Source organism: Chenopodium album, chromosome 17 (genome assembly GCF_948465745.1).
Source record: "Chenopodium album chromosome 17, dcCheAlbu1.1, whole genome shotgun sequence".
NCBI classification, from domain to species: Eukaryota; Viridiplantae; Streptophyta; class Magnoliopsida; order Caryophyllales; family Amaranthaceae; genus Chenopodium; species Chenopodium album.
In genome coordinates this window covers 37387803-37408785 of record NC_137850.1, presented here as the reverse complement: position 1 = coordinate 37408785, position 20983 = coordinate 37387803, and the positions used below count along the sequence as shown (strand labels likewise).

Here is a 20983-nt window from a genome sequence, read left to right as displayed (position 1 = left end):
AGTAAACAACCACCTGCTTTTGGTGGTTCAGACTATCACTGTCTAAAGCACGATCATAGCCAGTTAAAGGAAGAAGTTTAGGATTGAAATTGCCTCACTAGGTGTTGATAACCTATGTTTTAATACACAAAACAACAGATTTTTTGACATGTAAAACTCAGGAAAATAAAGGAAAAGTTACCATTTGTCTTGATTTTGGTGGAAGACCATATGGCTTCAAAATAAGTTCAGACTGTTCTATATAAGCCGCATTCATACCAGTACCCAAAATCACAGCTGCAGCAACATTTTTGTTTTAAAATCGACTTCCTGCCAAAGTGCCAACAGTATCATTGAGCTGGTAACAGATAGAACTTAGCAACTTCTGAAGTTCAGAAAAGAGTATTTTGACTGAAAAAGTAGATTGATAAAAGTAGCAGTTTAACTTACCAAAGCAGTTACATTAACAGCAATAGCCCGTTTCTCCAAAGCCTTCGACAACTCCTCCACCATGTCTTTGCCTATCTTAAAAAGTTTTAGATGATCAAATATCAATTTATATCTTCATGTTTCCAGCAAATATTGGAAAACATGAATGAAGACCAGTGAATTATAACACGTACTTTGGGTTTGTTTGTTTATAGAAAAACATGACCTCAGGCACTCACATGAAACATTCCAGATAAAAATTGATATGAATTCCCTAGATTTAAGACTGTCAAACTGGCTGTAGAAGTAGAAGCTGCAGCATGCTTGGATAACTCTTAGACTCTAGGCTACATAAAAAGCAAGACGTGATATTTCAAAATGATCTGCAAACAATGTTTCAGACTAAAAAATAAAAAAATAAAAAAATACACTGTGTTCAGAAAATATATTATTAACTATACTTTTCAATTATAATCTCATTTGCTAGTGTTTCCGATGTCAGACATTTCATATTTACCGCTTGTATGGGATGATATCTGGACCAGACCGATATCTTATAAAGGCGCGTGATCAAAGCCTGAGTAATTATGAAAAGACGCCGATATGTACCAGAAAGCAGACATATTGGCCTGTCGGAATTCGGCACGTGGCAGCAGAAGCTCGACACTTGGCGCAGGAGGCTTTGCATGAGTGAGAGCCACCTGTCAAGTTGGATCATTATAAATAGTAGGTAAGACCTCATTTATGAAGACATTAATTACTCTCTCTCTCTCTACTTTCTCTCTCATACTTATCTTCTTCTCTTAAACACTTTCTGACTTTGTCATCGGAGTGGTTATCCCCGGACCACCCCGGGATTAGCTAACTTCTTCTCATTGTGTAGGTTCTCAGCTTGCCGATAGGAGTATCAGGATCTCAGGTCCGAGTTCTTGGGGAATCAGATCCAGACAGAAACAATTTGGCGCTAGAAGGAGGGTACTTTGATTACTTCTATCGCCTAAGAACCTCACACAAAAAAAAATATATATATACATAACAAAAACAATCATGGCCGGAAACAATGAAACGCCAGTGACAAGAAAGGTAGTAAATCAGTCAATAGAACAGCCTCAGGTGGAGATAGTGGATGAAACCCACACCTTAGAGGATAATCAGTTTCACATGCCGATAACCTCCCCTGCAGGTGGAGGGGAGGCAGAGGATCCTATGGCGGCATTCACGCCAGATGAATTGGAGACAGCGGCAAGGGTGATGAGTGCAATGAGTAGGAAGAGAAAGGAGGCTGAGGCGGCACATGCTGAAAGGGAGGCCGCTCAGGCCGATAGAGGAACACCGCACCGTAACCGGGAAGAGCAACATAATCAGTTGATGAACTCGCCTAGTAGATCCCGACATGAGTCGCCGATAAGATCGCACACAATGTCACGGCAATCCTCAAGTCACACCGTAAGTACGAGAACCCAACAGCAGAGAAGTTCGCAAGTGGATGGGCAGGCAGTGCGAACAGTGGTGCAGTTAAGGGCATCTCCTTTTGCCCAGCATATTTTGGAACAGCCGATGGAAAAGGTGAAAATGCCGACTTGCAGGTATGATGGAAGAGGGGATCCGGCAAGATTTATAACGTCCGATGAGGGGCACATGATGTTGTATACCAACTCAGATGCAGTCTGGTGTAAGGTCTTTCCGACTACTCTGATTGGGGCTGCAGCCGATTGGTTCAATAACCTTGAAGTTGGGTCGATAGATAGTTTTGAAAGATTGACCGAGATGTTTGTGGGTCAGTATGTCAGCAATAGCGTGAGGCAGAGAACCTCTGGAGAATTGATGGCCGTGGAGCAGAAACCGGATGAATCCTTGAGGGATTACATTAGGCGATTCAACAATGAGGCAAATACAATCCCAAAACTGGAGCAAGAAATAGCTGTGATGGCTTTAATGAATGGCTTGGTTGATTCTGATTTCAAACGGTACCTTACAAGGAAAAACCTGCCAACATTAGCAGCGGCGTTTAGCAAAGCTCATGACTACATTAAGAGTGAAGAATTGATGAAGACAAGTAGCAGACATGTCGTTGCCGGAAAGGGGCAAAGTTAGTATGAAGGGACATCGTCTGGAGGAAGTAGGCCGAGAGCTCCTGCCCCAGGTAGGGGAGGAGGAAGCCGGCAAGATTCGAGACCAACAAGGCTGCCAATGAGATATAACACTTACACTCCCCTGAATACACCAAGGGCAGCAATCTACTCAGTGAATCAGAATATAGAGGATTGGTCAAGGCCGATTCCCATGAAGGCAAGGCCAAGGGATGTGAAGAAGTATTGTATGTTCCATAGGGATGTGGGACATTACACAGAGGAGTGTACGCAATTGAAGGATAACATTGAGGAGTTGATCAGAAAAGGGCATTTGACACAATATCGGTTGAACACAAGCAGGAATCAACAACCGGCACAAACTGTTGAGAGGCAACGGATAGAGGCAAGGCCTGAAAGGACGCAAGGAGGAATAGTCCGACAAGGGGATGTAGGAATACCACCGTTGTCTACTGGAAGGGTAGATGTGATAACAGGGGGACCGATTCATGGAGGGACGATTAGTGGAGCAAAGAAGCATTTGGCTGAGCACCGTCATCTAGTTTGTGCCTTGGATGTGGACAATCGTCCTCGGCCAGCATCGATACCTCAGGTAGTGTTCACGGAAGAAGATGCAAGGGGTGTAGTGTTCCCACATGATGACCCGTTAGTCCTAATAACTAAGATAAACGAGGCTGACATCAAAAGAGTGCTAGTGGATGGAGGTAGTTCAGCAAATGTGTTGTTTATGCAAGCTTTTAATGAGATGAATATAGGAAGGCAGTACCTGAAACCGGTATCATATCCCGTGATCGGGTTCAATGGGTCAACAATAAGGCCGGAAGGGAGCATTGTGTTACCGGTTAAGCTGGGTGATGGGCCACAAGCACGAGATGTGATGGCGGAGTTTCTGGTGGTGGATGTTAAGTCAGCCTACAATGCAATTATCGGCAGACCGATAATACATGATATGCAGGCCGTTGTATCAACTTACCATCCGGCAATAGCTTATGTGTCAAATTTAGGAGCTGTGGAGAAAGTATACGGAGGTCAGGTGATGTCAAAAGCTTGTTATGTGACAGCTTTGAAGAATCCAGTTGGCAGTGCTCCAATACAGTGCAATCCGATAAGGGAAGGTGAGCCAACAGTTCAAGATTTAACCATGAAAAACTTTGATGCAAGGCCTGAGGAAACACCAAGGCCGTTACCAGGGGGAGAAACTGTCCAAGTTGAATTGCAACCAGGTGACCCGAGTAGAACAGTGAAGGTTGGGGCTGATATGGATGTGGATACAAGATGCAATCTGATAAGCCTGTTGCGTGAGAATGCAGATGTCTTTGCCTTTTCGGCAAATGAGATGCCGGGGATACATCCAGAAGTGATGGAGCATAAGTTGAATGTTGATAGAAAATTCAGACCGATAAGGCAAAAGAAGCGCAATTTCTCAACTGAGAAAATAGAAGCAATTCAGGCTGAGGTAAATAAGCTCTTAGCGGCAGGGTTCATTAAGCCTTGCACATATCCGGAATGGTTGGCGAACGTAGTAATGGTGAGAAAGCCGACAGGGAAGTGGCGGATGTGTGTGGATTTTACAGATCTAAATAAGGCTTGCCCTAAGGATTGCTACCCATTACCCCGGATAGATAGGCTGGTAGACTCAACCTCTGGTCATGCTATGCTCAGTTTTCTGGATGCGTTTTCGGGATATCATTAGGTCAGCATGCATAAGGCTGACAGGAATAAAACGGCTTTTATAACAGATGTCGGTGTGTACTGTAATAAGGCAATGCCGTTTGGGTTGAAAAATGCAGGGGCAACGTATCAGAAGTTGGTGGACAAGATATTTGAGAAGCAGAAAGGCCGGAATGTTGAGGTATATGTAGATGATACGATAGTGAAGAGTAAAGAAAAAGAGGACCATATAGCGGATCTGAGGGAAACATTTGAGACGTTAAGGAGATATCAGATGAAGTTGAATCCGGAGAAGTGTGTGTTTGGGGTCAGATCAGGGAAATTCTTGGGCTTTATGGTCAGTGAACGGGGGATAGATGCAAATCCAGATAAGGTGAATGCGGTACTCCAAATGAAACAACCAAAAATCATTCGTGATATACAGAGATTGACTGGAAGGATGGCAGGACTGACCAGATTTATCAGCAAGTCAGCCGACAAGGCGCTTCCGTTTTTCATGGTACTAAGAAAGAACAAGGCATTCGAGTGGGGAAAGGAACAGAGTGATGCCCTGGAAGTAGTAAGGAATCATCTTAGATCTCTTCCCACGATTGCCAGGCCCGAGAAGGGAGAAGTGTTGCAGTTGTATATTTTAGCATCACCAAAAACGGTAGCAGCCGTTTTGATAGTGGAAAGGAGGAAGCAGCAGAAGCCGATATACTTTGTCAGTCATGTATTGACCAATAGAGGTGTCAACGCAGATATCCAGTGATAGAGAAGATGGCGTTAGCAGTAGTAGTGGCGGCTAGAAAGTTGAGGCCTTACTTTGATGCACATCCAATAGAGGTGTTAACCAATCACCCTTTGGAGAAATCGTTGCATAAAATGGATACATCTGGTAGATTGTTGGCATGGGCAGTTGAGTTGTCGGAGTATGAAATAAGCTACAGGCCGAGAACGTCAATTAAGGCTCAAGCATTGTCGGATTTTATTGTTGAAACCACATACACAGACGAAGAGGAAGAATTGGGCACATGGCAGGTATCAGTTGATGGTTCAGCTACGGCAACGGGGGCGGGGCTGGAATTGTGATAACGGCTCCAGACGGGAAAACGTTTGAATATGCCATGAAGTTTAAGTTCAAGGCAACAAATAATGAAGCCGAGTATGAAGCTACAATAGCCGGAATGCAGTTGTCAATCGCAGCAGAAGCAAAACGGCTGGTTTTAACAACTGACTCCCAACTAGTATCAAGTCAATATAGTGGAGAGTATGAAACTCGAGAGCCAGCAATGGTGAAGTATTTGGAGAAGATGAAACAGTTAGCAGCGCAGTTACAATACTTTGAGATAAAACTGGTTCGAGACTGAAAAATGCTCAAGCAGATGCGTTAGCAAGATTGGCAAGTTCAAGTTTTAATGACTTGGAAAGGACGGTTATGGTGGAAGTCTTAAAACAGAGAAGCATAGATGAGATGTCGGCATAGGTTTTGTGTATTGGTGTTGGGAACCAGTGGTATGATAAAATACTGGCATACCTCATCCATGGTGCAGGGCCGACGGATAAGGGGGAGCTGAAAAGATTAAGGAAAGATAGCGTATGGTTTGTCATGTACCAAGGTCAGTTATACAAAAGGGGGTTTTCACTGCCATTGTAAAGGTGTATAACGGATTTTCAGTCAGCAGGATTGTTGGAAGAATTGCATGAAGGTAGCTGTGGTAACCATCTCGGAGCAAGAGCCTTGTCTAGAGAAGCAATGAGAAGAGGGTACTACTGGCCGACGATGAATACAGATGCGATAGCTTATGTTAAAAAATGCGAGAAGTGTCAAAAGTTTGCCCCAAGTATCAACTTGCCTCCTAATGATCTGACTCCGATATTAAATCCAATCCCTTTTGCCCAATGGGGAATGGACATAGTTGGCCCGTTCCCATCGGCCACGGGTGGAAGGAAGTTTCTGATAGTGGGAATAGATTATTTCACAAAGTGGATTGAAGCAGAACCAGTTGCAAAGATAACGGCGTCAGAAGTGAAGAAGTTTATATGGAAGAGTATCTTCACAAGATTTGGGCTGCCGATGGCAATGGTTTTTGATCATGGAACCCAATTTGATTGTAAGCCAGTCAAAGATCTCTTAATGATGTACAAGGTGAAATTTGCTTATGCAGCAGTATGTCATCCACAGTCTAATGGCCAGGCAGAAGCAGCAAATAAGCAAATTATAACGGCAATTAAAAAGAATATCGAAGATGCAAAGGGTTTGTGGGCAGATTTGATACCGGAGATATTATGGGCAAACAGGACGACAATCAGAGAAGCCACAGGTGAATCACCTTTCACTTTGGTATTTGGTACAAAGGCAGTTATACTGGCAGAGGTTGGGTTGCCGACATTTAGAATTCAGCATTACTGCGAAGACCAAAATGATTTACTCCTACGACAACAGTTAGACTTTCTGCTAGAAATTAGAGAGAAGGCAACAGTTAAGTCAGCAACATATAAGGAAAGAATGTCAAGGGCCTACAACAGAAGAGTGTCTCATCGGCCATTAAGTGTGGGGGATTTGGTACTACGAAGAACTGCGGCAACCGGTAAGGGAAGTGAATATGGAAAGCTGACGGCAAGTTGGGAAGGACCATATCGGATTAGAGATGTCGTCATCCAGGGATCGTTCTATCTGGAAACTTTAGATGGGACACCCCTAAAGAATGTATGAAACTCCGCTGTGCTGAAGAAATACTATGTATAATGTACAATTTTCATGAGAAGCTGATATCGAAAAAAGGTATCAGTGATGAATGAAGAAGTATTCAGACAACGTGTATTGGAATAGGCATCCTCCATTTAACAGAACACCGTTAAATGGGACGGACAACTCAAAACTGCTTCCGTGAAGTTAATAGATATTCAACCTGATCAGTTGTATACGTTAACTCACGAGGTTGCTGGTTCAAAATATAATACCGACCAAATCAATTCGAGTATACGCCGACATGAGGCGTAGCTCAGAAAGTGATCGCCGAGAGGGTACCTAACTGGCTGAAACAACAAAGCAGTAGGTGACCAATGTTATAATCTGGACCAGCAACGAATGATTATTGCCTAGTATACATAGTTCTAACACGAACTATGTACACTGGGGGGAGTAAAGAATGATATAGATATCGTGCATTGATAATTTTTAAATGACAGGTTGTTATGATATGATATCTTCATAATTTGATATCGTGCATTGATAAGATATCGTGCATTGATTACTTTTAAATAACAGGTTGTTATGATATGATATCTTCATAATTTGATAAGTTGTTGAAAGTTGCCGGATATCAGATAAGTCATCAGGTAAATCTTTGTTTCTTGCAAATTGTCTTTTGCATCTCTGTTTTTTACGGATTGTCTTTTGCATATTATGAATTGCAAGGCAATGTAGTTACGATAACATTGTTTAATAGGCAAGTTAGCGAGTGATAAGAAAAGACAACTTAGTTACTATAAGAGGTGTTTAAATTTGCAAGCAGTTGATAAACAACGAAAATGAAAATGAGTTAAATTTACATGACAACAAAGTTGACAATCGACAGGCATCACCACAAAAAAGGGGTGTATGCCGATAAAACAGCATTGTCAAAATAAATGTTAAGGCATACAAAAGGCAATAAAAAGAGAGTTACAGCTGATAAGGCCCAATAATACAAGACCCACAAGAAGATGTCGGTGATGACTGCCCGCCCCTTCAAGCTTGTGCGTTCTCAGACACTAGAGAGTTCAAAATGATGGGATCTTTAGGGCCGTCATCAACACTGGGCACCAAATTATACAAGTCCTCTTCAGAGAATTGCTGTGCCTCGAAGCCGGAAGGGATCTTGTAAACTTCCTCGTTGAAAGCTTTTTCAACTTTGGCCTAATCTTCCTTTTTCCAACCGGCAGCATGGGCAACACATCTCTGAGCAGCAGTCCAGCCTCCATCGAAACGATCTTGGAGCTTGGAGCAGAACTCGTTCGAAGCTAAATAACGGCCCACGGCTCTCTGACGAATACCAGGCTTATCAGCTTCCATTTGTTTAACCTTCTACTCAAGGTTTTTTATTTTAGCTCTGGCGTCGCCGAGATCCTTTTCAACTGAAGGAAGGCGCTCAATGGCCTTATCTTTTTCAATAATTTGAGTCTTCAGACTCTGCACTTCCAATTCTAGACCAGCAACCTTCCCAGCCTTAACCTTCAGTTCCGACATCTCCTTGTCGTCTTTTTCTTTTATTTTCTTCAAATCATCTAAGGCTCTTTCAGCGTTATTGATGATTTCCTGCATGGCACTTTGGCTGGAGGAGGCTTGATGATGCTTCTCCTGATAATAACGGTACATCTCAACGAGCTCTGTACCAGACATGACGGCCTAAAAATATATATATATATATATATATATATATATATATATATATATATATATATATATATATATATATATATATATATATATATATATATATATATATGAATAATATAAACAGAATAAGTCTATAGCAAAGCTATATACAAAACATAAAAATATGTAAAGGAAAAGTTAGAGTACCTTCATCATGTTGTGCATGTGAGTAGCAGCAAGGGGGCCGATTGGACCAGCAGGTCTGTCCATCGGCAGAGTAAGATTGCTCAAAAGCCGATAACCGAGATTCCTACCTTGCAATGGGTCATCGGTGATCATAGATTCATTCCGGCCGACATCCATATTGGGTTGCCAACGGTCTCTGGAATGACCAGCAGGGACAGCGAAGCCCCTCAGAACTTCGTCTGGAAACCTTCCAGAGACTCGTTCAATCCATTGATTCGACCGGTAAGTCAGGGCCGGAATGCTTGAATCAGAGCCAATCGTAGTGGGGGCGATTGTGACGGTTGGCTGAAGCTGACGAGGGGACTCGGCAGTAGTGAGATCTTCGATCTCAATCCCCTGAATAACCTTCTTCACAATAAGCTCAGGGCTCTTAGTTTTGGTGGTGGGCGGAGTCTTCTCGGATTCCGACTGGTCCTTCTTCCCACCACGCCCTTCAGGTTGTCTGGGGCTGGAGATCACAACGGCTCCACCTCGCCGATTGGCCAGAGATGTCGTCTTTCTCTTTTTTGCATTGTCATCAGCCATGATCTCAGCTCTTCTTTTGGCACTGATAACTGGAGCGCGACCGCAAACGGTAACAAGGGTATCGTAAGGGCTTGATGCTTTAGGGCAACGTCTGAGAACCCTTTTCCCGTCAGAAGATAAGCCGAGTTGCCTGTTGTCCAACTTATCAATACCTGAGAGCAAAAAATGAAAATTTAATCAGCCAGGTGCAAACAATTTTGTAAAAAAAAAAAAAACACACAAAACAACAAAAGAAAGAGGTCGATAAAATAAACAGTACCATAATGGTCAGTCCAACAGAGACCGACACGAGATAACGGCGCGTTTCCCAGAATGTAACTCACATTCGGCACCCACACCTTAGGAACTATGCGGACCTTGCCGTCACCTTCATCAAATTCAGAGACGTCAAAATGATTGACAGCTCTCTCTTCGTGTTTACCGAGATCTCTCTCGGGAATTGACTCAAAACGAGGATGAGGCTGGAAAAAGGTTATTCTCAAAGGAAAGTACTCAGGAACCGACATGAAAAAGAACCTGACTTGCCAACCCTTGCAACTTGTTAGCTTAGGGTGGACGGTATATTTGTGGGGTTGGGTATACAAAGACCACCACCCATCTGACTGACCGTCTCTCTTCAGAGTAATCAGTCGTCTAAAAACGTTAAGGGTTAGGGGATAGTTTCGATACAGCATAACCCAGATGGTGGCAATAACGGCCCGAATAGTGGGAGGAGTCACCTGAACTAAACAGACGTTCCAGGCCTTCAGGATTTTTGCAACAAAGGGATGTAAAGGAAAACGGAGGCCGAAGTCCAAATGCTTCATATAAACGGCCACGGAGCCTGCCGGGCAATCTAATACCGAGGCTCCAGAAGGGGGAATTGATAGCTCATACCCGTTAGGTAAGTTGAAAAATTTCTTAGCACGACGGCAGTAATCTTTTTCAATTGCCGTTTTCCTAAAATCGTCATTTATTTTTGCCTTAGCCACTTTCCCATCTCTGGCAAGACTAATAGGTTGTCGGAATTCAGCTCCGTCTGTTTCAGAGTTATAGCCCTCGTCCAGGTTCTCTTCCTGGATAACCTCTGCCGTCATGTCAACAATGTCTTCCCTGCTCTCATTGTTGATACTATCTTCTTGAGTATCTTCATCTCCTAAAACCGAATTAACGGCTGATTCATGAACGAGAGATGACGGACCTTCTTGGGTATTTACAGGGATCTCAGCTTCTTGTTCTTCTTCGGAAGAGCTCACGACTTGACCTTGACCAGGCTTTTTACTGGATTCGGCAGACTTAGCGGCTTCACGGGCAGCAGCTCGAGGCTGATAACTGGTACTCTTTACCCTTGGCATGGTGTTTATACCTATATTGCCAACGTTAGTGCCGTATTGATTAAAATACCGTCTCCCAGCAAAGCTGCGTAAGTGATAACGAACACTAACAGGCTCAACGTCAAGAATTTCAGTATCGGCAGGGATATCAGGGTTAGTGGGGTAATAAGCACGTTCACGATGAGAAATGGTCCTATGTAACATAAAAGCATGTTTTTCTTCTTCAGAAGATAACGTCTCAAATGGGTAATCTATGTTATCAGAAAGGGAGGATGAATTACCCTGGTTACTACCGGTTTCTTTGCCTAGGGATTGCCTAATTAAACGACGCCTAGCAGTACTAAGGTTAGGAAAGTTCTTTTCAACACTATCTTCAGACATTTAATTAAAAATAGGAAAATAAAAACAACATGCAAAATCAGGGGTTAGGGTGCAACAATACCTTCGACGGAAATCGTTGATTTGGTGTCTTTAAGTGATAAGAAACGACGAAGAAGAAAAGCACGCTTGAAGTACTGAAGTGCGCAGACCGAATACAAGGAAGAAAAGGACGGTAGGAACTTTGGTCGAGAAAGTTAGTCCTGGGAGAAAACTTAGAAAAAATGAGAAGTAAAAAAAAATGGCGTAATTTTGATCTAAAAAGGGGAAATTGAATGGCCAGTTGAAGTGAAAGGCGGTTCAGAGATCCGACGGTCCTGAATCGAGAATTGATTTCAAAAAGTAGCGGCAGGATTTGTGACACGTGTATAATTTTCCCGCTCAAAAAAAAAAAAACGGTTACGCTACCATAACGTGAGTTTAATAATAAGTAGACCTTGTCTGCTATCGGCACACAAGGTCACTTGGGGGGGGGGAAACGGAGTTTTTCGCTCCCATATATCTTGTAATAAGTAGACCTTGTCTGCTATCGGCACACAAGGTCACTTGGGGGGGAAAAAAGAGTTTTTCGCTCCCATAGCTCCCATATATCTTGTAATAAGTAGACCTTGTCTGCTATCGGCACACAAGGTCACTTGAGGGGGAAACCGGAGTTTTTCGCTCCCATATATCTTGTAATAAGTAGACCTTGTCTGCTATCGGCACACAAGGTCACTTGGGGGGGGAAAAATGTAATCCCCCGTATTTTTAAATATATTAGTAATGAAATTATGTTTTATTCATAATTTTTATTTGTATTTTTTTTCGGATTTAATTTCAAAAGTTTCAAATTATTTTTGGGTTTGATGAACGATTTTATTACAAATAACTTTTTATGAACCTTTCTTCAATAATTTATGTCCAACAAACCAAACCCAATTTCCTTTCTTAATTGGCCCATTAATTTTATGAGGCCCAACCTTAAAACTAACCCTACACCACTCTCTCTCTTATAAATACCCCATACATCCCCAAAATTTCCCCACACAAAAGGTTAGTTTTATTTCCTTTCTCTTTTGTTTTATTAATTTGTGTAATTATAATTATTTATGGGTTTTGATTTTATTGTTTGAATCAATTTAATTGGTATCAAATTGTATTTTGATGATTCAACTTTATAATTTCAGATTTTATAAATGTTATAATTTTCAGATTTTGTAAATTTAATAACCTAGGGTTTTTAATTATTGAAAATCATGATTTTAGGGTTTTTATGAACAATTGATTTAGGGCTTTTATAGTAATGATGTTTTGAAATTTTGGTGATTATACTACTAATTAGTTTCCAGATTATTTTGAACACGTAAATTCGTGTTTTAATGTTTAGATTTCGGTTCGTTAATATTAATCCCGTTTTAATCCCGATCAGGTTCTGAACTCATCCGATTTTGACAAAAAAGTAGTGTTTTCCATGTGGAAACAATGTTTTAAGAAAGACTCACTATGTTGGTAGTGAGCACCACCCTCTCGTGGCCAAATTCTGCCTCTAAATATGATTTTCGGGCAGTTTTTCATTTTTAACGAAGTTTTTTATTTTTAAAATTTTATCCTTGAGTTTGATTAATAAAATTAATTATGTTTAAAGTTAATTAAGCATATAAATATGTGTTTTTTTATTTTAATAAGTTTTTCATCATATTATATTGTTGGAAATTACTTGGGATAGTAATATTAATTGTTGGTTGTTTTCTAGGAAGTGATGATTATTCCCTAGGAGAATTTTAAGTGATTAAAAGTGGCTCAAAGAATTCATGTATGAAGTGAGATTTGGGTAGCATTAGAAAGGGCATATAGAATAAATTATTTATTTCCGTATGCATTATAATTAATTACTTTATGCTTTTATTCATGTATGAAGTGATCATGCAAGTTATTTAATTTATGTATGTTTTATGTAATGGTACAAACTTGAGTGATCACTTAGTATCATGTTTAAGGATTAAAGCATGTCAAATGGAATGGAATGAGATTCTTTGTGCAATGTGAAATGTTTAAATGATTTAATTTATTTGTGTGAAGCATGTAATTATGTGTCTACTAATGTGTGTTAATTTAATGATGTTATGCACTTGATGCATGAATTTTGGTGGAATTGAATCAAGGGAATTATTTTATTTAATTTTCGTGTGCGTAGGAATGATTAAAAATAAATAATCATTTCCTTTGAAAGTGACTTATTAGGGGCGATTGTGTGGCCGTGTCCACCTTTCTACCTTAATATATATATTTGATGATTATGAATGTGATTTATTAAGTAAGAAGAGTTTTTTCGCGCTGATGTCAGCCTAAGAGTGTGTTACATTTCTAGGTAGAGAAGGAGGATGGCTAACAATGATGCTTTAGCTGCTGCTATTAGGACTAGTTGAACCAAATTCGCTTGACTTGCTTATTAGTTTGCCTACTAGTGAGGTTGTGAGGTGCACCAAGATACATAAGGGTTTACCTTTGAGGATTGGAGAGACTGATTTTCCATCTGATCTTATAGAATTTGAGTTGGATGACCTTGATGTCATTTTAGGAATAGATTGGTTAGCCACTTATAAGCTAATATAAGATTGATTGTGAGATAAAGAATGTTTACTTAAGGAGTTCTTTGGGGGAGATTGTGTATTACAGACGTTTTGGGAAACCAAATGGTATTGGGATTATTTCTGCGTTAAAGTTGTCAAAACTTGTACGTAAGGGGCATCCTTTGTTCTTTTGTTGTGTGCAAGACTTGGAAATGAGTAGTAAGTGAATGTGGAAAATGTGCCAATTGTGAATGAGTTTTGGATGTATTTTGTGAAGAAGAAATATGGGAGCATGAGATTGTGGATCGATTATAGAGGGTTGAAATAATGTCACAATAAAGAATAAGTACCCACTACCCAAGATCGATGATTTGTTTGATCAATTGAAGGGAGCTAGTGTGTTTTTCAAGATTGATTTACGTTCGGGGTATCATCAATTAAGAGTGGCTGATAAGGATATACCTAAGACTACTTTTAGGATTAGATATGGGCACTACGAGTTTACAGTTTTGTCTTTTGAGTTGACCAATGCACTTGCAATTTTTATAGACTTGATGAATCGAGTATTCCATGAACAAGTTTGTAGTTGTTTTTATTGATGATATTTTGGTATACTCGAAAAGTGAGGAAAACATGAGCCATTGGGAGGCCGAGGATGATATGAGAAAGAGATAACCTAAAATGTTTAATGAGGTGAGTTACGAGGGCGTAACTCTTGTTCTTTAAGGGGGGTAGAATGCGTATACTTTCGCGTTTTTTTTTTGCCCTATTTTATGCTATTTTATGGTGTTTTCATGCTTTTCATAGCAATTTTATTTGTTTATGCATCTAGTGAAGTGCGTAAATTGGGATGGTGATAAAGTATTAGTGTCGATATTATGACACAATTGGAATTCCAGCAACATAATTTTGAAAATTTTGAAATGGCTTTATGCAAAAGTTTTGCAATTTAAGGGATTTTGTGCTAAGTTTCGGGACGAAACTTCTTTTAAGAGGGGTAGATTGTAATCCCCCGTATTTTTAAATATATTAGTAATGAAATTATGTTTTATTCATAATTTTTATTTGTATTTTTTTCGGATTTAATTTCAAAAGTTTCAAATTATTTTTGGGTTTGATGAACGATTTTATTACAAATAACTTTTTATGAACCTTTCTTCAATAATTTATGTCCAACAAACCAAACCCAATTTCCTTTCTTAATTGGCCCATTAATTTTATGAGGCCCAACCTTAAAACTAACCCTACACCACTCTCTCTCTTATAAATACCCCATACATCCCCAAAATTTCCCCACACAAAAGGTTAGTTTTATTTCCTTTCTCTTTTGTTTTATTAATTTGTGTAATTATAATTATTTATGGGTTTTGATTTTATTGTTTGAATCAATTTAATTGGTATCAAATTGTATTTTGATGATTCAACTTTATAATTTCAGATTTTATAAATGTTATAATTTTCAGATTTTGTAAATTTAATAACCTAGGGTTTTTAATTATTGAAAATCATGATTTTAGGGTTTTTATGAACAATTGATTTAGGGCTTTTATAGTAATGATGTTTTGAAATTTTGGTGATTATACTACTAATTAGTTTCCAGATTATTTTGAACACGTAAATTCGTGTTTTAATGTTTAGATTTCGGTTCGTTAATATTAATCCCGTTTTAATCCCGATCAGGTTCTGAACTCATCCGATTTTGACAAAAAAAGTAGTGTTTTCCATGTGGAAACAATGTTTTAAGAAAGACTCACTACCGTTGGTAGTGAGCACCACCCTCTCGTGGCCAAATTCTGCCTCTAAATATGATTTTCGGGCAGTTTTTCATTTTTAACGAAGTTTTTTATTTTTAAAATTTTATCATTGAGTTTGATTAATAAAATTAATTATGTTTAAAGTTAATTAAGCATATAAATATGTGTTTTTTTATTTTAATAAGTTTTTCATCATATTATATTGTTGGAAATTACTTGGGATAGTAATATTAATTGTTGGTTGTTTTCTAGGAAGTGATGATTATTCCCTAGGAGAATTTTAAGTGATTAAAAGTGGCTCAAAGAATTGTTTGTACGAGGTACGTACATGCCTACTTCGTTATAAGTAGTATCGTGTTAGGTACCAAAAGGAAAGAACTTAGTTTCATGATCAGGGAACACTTGGATGAAAATTGTTTGGTTACACATTGATTTAATTCATGTGCTTATGTTTATGAAACATGTTTTGGTGAATTGATTATGTTTGTATGGAATCATGGATGCAAATATGTTGAATTATATTGGATAAAATGTTTGTATGGAATGTTGATATAAGCATAATTTTATTGGATTGGTTTGTTAACCACATTTGATTTATTAAAGGATTGGAATTGAATGGTTTAAGTGGAATGAATTTATTAATTATTCCACAAGGTTATTATTATTTATTTATTACTCAATCATAACTTGTTAGTATGTTGAGTAAAGGTGGATTAAGCCGAAATGGCTAGGTGAGTTGACTATGTTCAACAATTTTGGATAATTTGGAAGTTTAATAGAATTAAAGGTCAATTTGTGATGTGATCACCATTTCCTAAATAAGATTAATAATAAATTGATGTATGATTGTTATGTATGGTCTTCTTGATTGAGTTGGCTATTAATTAAAATTGTAATCACGTAAAGTGAAACATGGATGAGCAATAAAACTCTGGAAAGCGTGCACTTCTAGAGTATTGACAATTATGGGTTGGGGTACACGGTGGTAGCCCGTGGCTTTTCGAGGCTTGTTTGATCAACATGTCCTCTTCTCTTTTGGTATTTATATTTTATTTTATAATGAAAGTTAGATGGGATCCTAGACTAACTTTGTGAGAATGGAGTCGCGCCCATTCTTGCATCGCGCTAAACTTTTATTTCAAATGGTCATTTGGGACCTGGATTGGACAACCTGGTCTATTGCTTACTCCAAACTAAATTAAATTTATTAAATTGAATATGATGAGTCAAGTGTTTGGAATTGGTTAGTAAGTATGTTGAGTCAATTGAATTGTCTAAGTGTGGAGACTTGATTAATGAATTCGTGTTGTATGTTTAATTACTTTAATTAATTGAGCATGCTAGGTTTGGTACGTTGTAGCTTGTATGTACTCAGCTTTGCTGATTGCGTGCTTTTGTGTGTGTTTTCTTTGGTCATGGCCTTCGCCTTTCAATGACCCTGTGATGATCCAATTATTACACTTGTATTATTGGGGAGCAGTATTGCACAGGTTAGCTTGATGATGTGCAGTTCGGGATTTAACAATCGCATTGTCAAGGGATGGTGTGATTGAGTGTATTCGTTCTTTGTGTTGAAAGTATTTATGCTTTGCAATTTCATTTATGTTTTGGATTTTTAATATTGGTTTGGTTTTAAATAAGGGCCTTATATGGTTCCAATTTGTAAGCTTTGACTTATTCGTTTTCTAAATTGTGTTATTTTTAATACTTAAGTTTGATTTTTCCGCTGCGATACTTTGATAAAGCCTTAACGTTTTAACACGTGGCGGTATCACGTCAATGGTTCTCCACTATTTGATTTAAAGCAAGTGGTTTGGGAAAGGGAGAATTATTGGGGTGTTACAAAGTGGTATCAGAGCTTAGGTTCGATTTAATTACCACCAAATTTAATTTAAAGTTTTTAGGCGCGTAACGTTTTAAATCTAATGAGTTTATTCGACTACCTTATTTAAAGTTAACTTAGATTTTCAAAAATTATTCTATTCTAATATATTTATTTCGGCATTTAATAAAAAAAGTTTATTTATTTGTTTTATATATTTTCAAAGTATTTTTGTTATTTTGAAATAAAATGAATTTAATTATTTATTTTTATTCCTAACTTGTGTGCTTATTTTGCTTATCGGTGAGATTTGGGTAGCATTAGAAAGGGCATATAGAATAAATTATTTATTTCCGTATGCATTATAATTAATTACTTTATGCTTTTATTCATGTATGAAGTGATCATGCAAGTTATTTAATTTATGTATGTTTTATGTAATGGTACAAACTTGAGTGATCACTTAGTATCATGTTTAAGGATTAAAGCATGTCAAATGGAATGGAATGAGATTCTTTGTGCAATGTGAAATGTTTAAATGATTTAATTTATTTGTGTGAAGCATGTAATTATGTGTCTACTAATGTGTGTTAATTTAATGATGTTATGCACTTGATGCATGAATTTTGGTGGAATTGAATCAAGGGAATTATTTTATTTAATTTTCGTGTGCGTAGGAATGATTAAAAATAAATAATCATTTCCTTTGAAAGTGACTTATTAGGGGCGATTGTGTGGCCGTGTCCACCTTTCTACCTTAATATATATATTTGATGATTATGAATGTGATTTATTAAGTAAGAAGAGTTTTTTCGCGCTGATGTCAGCCTAAGAGTGTGTTACATTTCTAGGTAGAGAAGGAGGATGGCTAACAATGATGCTTTAGCTGCTGCTATTAGGACTAGTTGAACCAAATTCGCTTGACTTGCTTATTAGTTTGCCTACTAGTGAGGTTGTGAGGTGCACCAAGATACATAAGGGTTTACCTTTGAGGATTGGAGAGACTGATTTTCCATCTGATCTTATAGAATTTGAGTTGGATGACCTTGATGTCATTTTAGGAATAGATTGGTTAGCCACTTATAAGCTAATATAAGATTGATTGTGAGATAAAGAATGTTTACTTAAGGAGTTCTTTGGGGGAGATTGTGTATTACAGACGTTTTGGGAAACCAAATGGTATTGGGATTATTTCTGCGTTAAAGTTGTCAAAACTTGTACGTAAGGGGCATCCTTTGTTCTTTTGTTGTGTGCAAGACTTGGAAATGAGTAGTAAGTGAATGTGGAAAATGTGCCAATTGTGAATGAGTTTTGGATGTATTTTGTGAAGAAGAAATATGGGAGCATGAGATTGTGGATCGATTATAGAGGGTTGAAATAATGTCACAATAAAGAATAAGTACCCACTACCCAAGATCGATGATTTGTTTGATCAATTGAAGGGAGCTAGTGTGTTTTTCAAGATTGATTTACGTTCGGGGTATCATCAATTAAGAGTGGCTGATAAGGATATACCTAAGACTACTTTTAGGATTAGATATGGGCACTACGAGTTTACAGTTTTGTCTTTTGAGTTGACCAATGCACTTGCAATTTTTATAGACTTGATGAATCGAGTATTCCATGAACAAGTTTGTAGTTGTTTTTATTGATGATATTTTGGTATACTCGAAAAGTGAGGAAAACATGAGCCATTGGGAGGCCGAGGATGATATGAGAAAGAGATAACCTAAAATGTTTAATGAGGTGAGTTACGAGGGCGTAACTCTTGTTCTTTAAGGGGGGTAGAATGCGTATACTTTCGCGTTTTTTTTTTGCCCTATTTTATGCTATTTTATGGTGTTTTCATGCTTTTCATAGCAATTTTATTTGTTTATGCATCTAGTGAAGTGCGTAAATTGGGATGGTGATAAAGTATTAGTGTCGATATTATGACACAATTGGAATTCCAGCAACATAATTTTGAAAATTTTGAAATGGCTTTATGCAAAAGTTTTGCAATTTAAGGGATTTTGTGCTAAGTTTCGGGACGAAACTTCTTTTAAGAGGGGTAGATTGTAATCCCCCGTATTTTTAAATATATTAGTAATGAAATTATGTTTTATTCATAATTTTTATTTGTATTTTTTTCGGATTTAATTTCAAAAGTTTCAAATTATTTTTGGGTTTGATGAACGATTTTATTACAAATAACTTTTTATGAACCTTTCTTCAATAATTTATGTCCAACAAACCAAACCCAATTTCCTTTCTTAATTGGCCCATTAATTTTATGAGGCCCAACCTTAAAACTAACCCTACACCACTCTCTCTCTTATAAATACCCCATACATCCCCAAAATTTCCCCACACAAAAGGTTAGTTTTATTTCCTTTCTCTTTTGTTTTATTAATTTGTGTAATTATAATTATTTATGGGTTTTGATTTTATTGTTTGAATCAATTTAATTGGTATCAAATTGTATTTTGATGATTCAACTTTATAATTTCAGATTTTATAAATGTTATAATTTTCAGATTTTGTAAATTTAATAACCTAGGGTTTTTAATTATTGAAAATCATGATTTTAGGGTTTTTATGAACAATTGATTTAGGGCTTTTATAGTAATGATGTTTTGAAATTTTGGTGATTATACTACTAATTAGTTTCCAGATTATTTTGAACACGTAAATTCGTGTTTTAATGTTTAGATTTCGGTTCGTTAATATTAATCCCGTTTTAATCCCGATCAGGTTCTGAACTCATCCGATTTTGACAAAAAAAGTAGTGTTTTCCATGTGGAAACAATGTTTTAAGAAAGACTCACTACCGTTGGTAGTGAGCACCACCCTCTCGTGGCCAAATTCTGCCTCTAAATATGATTTTCGGGCAGTTTTTCATTTTTAACGAAGTTTTTTATTTTTAAAATTTTATCCTTGAGTTTGATTAATAAAATTAATTATGTTTAAAGTTAATTAAGCATATAAATATGTGTTTTTTTATTTTAATAAGTTTTTCATCATATTATATTGTTGGAAATTACTTGGGATAGTAATATTAATTGTTGGTTGTTTTCTAGGAAGTGATGATTATTCCCTAGGAGAATTTTAAGTGATTAAAAGTGGCTCAAAGGATTGTTTGTACGAGGTACGTACATGCCTACTTCGTTATAAGTAGTATCGTGTTAGGTACCAAAAGGAAAGAACTTAGTTTCATGATCAGGGAACACTTGGATGAAAATTGTTTGGTTACACATTGATTTAATTCATGTGCTTATGTTTATGAAACATGTTTTGGTGAATTGATTATGTTTGTATGGAATCATGGATGCAAATATGTTGAATTATATTGGATAAAATGTTTGTATGGAATGTTGATATAAGCATAATTTTATTGGATTGGTTTGTTAACCACATTTGATTTATTAAAGGATTGGAATTGAATGGTTTAAGTGGAATGAATTTATTAATTATTCCACAAGGTTATTATTATTTATTTATTACTCAATCATAACTTGTTAGTATGTTGAGTAAAGGTGGATTAAGCCGAAATGGCTAGGTGAGTTGACTATGTTCAACAATTTTGGATAATTTGGAAGTTTAATAGAATTAAAGGTCAATTTGTGATGTGATCACCATTTCCTAAATAAGATTAATAATAAATTGATGTATGATTGTTATGTATGGTCTTCTTGATTGAGTTGGCTATTAATTAAAATTGTAATCACGTAAAGTGAAACATGGATGAGCAATAAAACTCTGGAAAGCGTGCACTTCTAGAGTATTGACAATTATGGGTTGGGGTACACGGTGGTAGCCCGTGGCTTTTCGAGGCTTGTTTGATCAACATGTCCTCTTCTCTTTTGGTATTTATATTTTATTTTATAATGAAAGTTAGATGGGATCCTA

At 37.5% G+C, this 20983-nt stretch overlaps 1 pseudogene; it reads right to left on the bottom strand.

The window, feature by feature from the left end:
* The window catches only part of LOC145588907 (hexokinase-2-like), a 29138-nt pseudogene that overhangs the window by 604 nt on the left and 7551 nt on the right, over window positions 1–20983 (bottom strand).